This window comes from Microtus ochrogaster, linkage group LG8 (genome assembly GCF_000317375.1).
Source record: "Microtus ochrogaster isolate Prairie Vole_2 linkage group LG8, MicOch1.0, whole genome shotgun sequence".
NCBI lineage: Eukaryota > Metazoa > Chordata > Mammalia > Rodentia > Cricetidae > Microtus > Microtus ochrogaster.
The window spans coordinates 24,977,479-24,978,012 of NC_022033.1; the positions used below are offsets into that span (position 1 = coordinate 24,977,479).

Sequence of the window (534 nt, forward strand, 5' to 3'; positions counted from 1 at the left end):
ATAATTAAAGAAAAAGAAAAAAATAAAATAAATACCAAGTCAATCAGGTCTGCAAGACCTTGAATTTGGGTTCCCTTACCTCTTTGACCACATCTCTTTCAGGTCCTTCACTCAAATTGAACCCCAGCTACCCCAACTCCTCTCTGCTGCTTATATGAGCCAAGTACCCAGGCAAGTTCCTATCTCAGGTCTTCAGGCCATTGAACACATTTGTTTCTCTTCCTGTGTCTTCTCTTCAGGTATCTGCAAAGATGGTAGCTTGCTTTCCTTGAATCTCTGCTTATATACCACCTGAGCAAATGTTTTTATTTCTTTTAAAGCAATGTTGGAGAGCAAAAATGTCCTCATAAATGCTAAATAAGAACTCTGTCACTCAGTTCTGCCCCAACCCTTAAAAGTTGATTTAAATCTTTGTGCAAGTCAATTTTGATGGCATAGGCCTATAATTCTGTCTACTAAGGAGATCCACCTGTCTTTGCCTCCTGAGTGCTGGGATTAAAGGCATGTGCCACCAGGCAAGCTAAAGTATTTAAA

At 39.7% G+C, this 534-nt stretch overlaps 1 pseudogene; it reads left to right on the forward strand.

Annotated features, from left to right (window-relative positions):
- LOC102002316 overlaps nucleotides 1–534 on the forward strand; it is a 7,659-nt pseudogene that overhangs the window by 6,012 nt on the left and 1,113 nt on the right.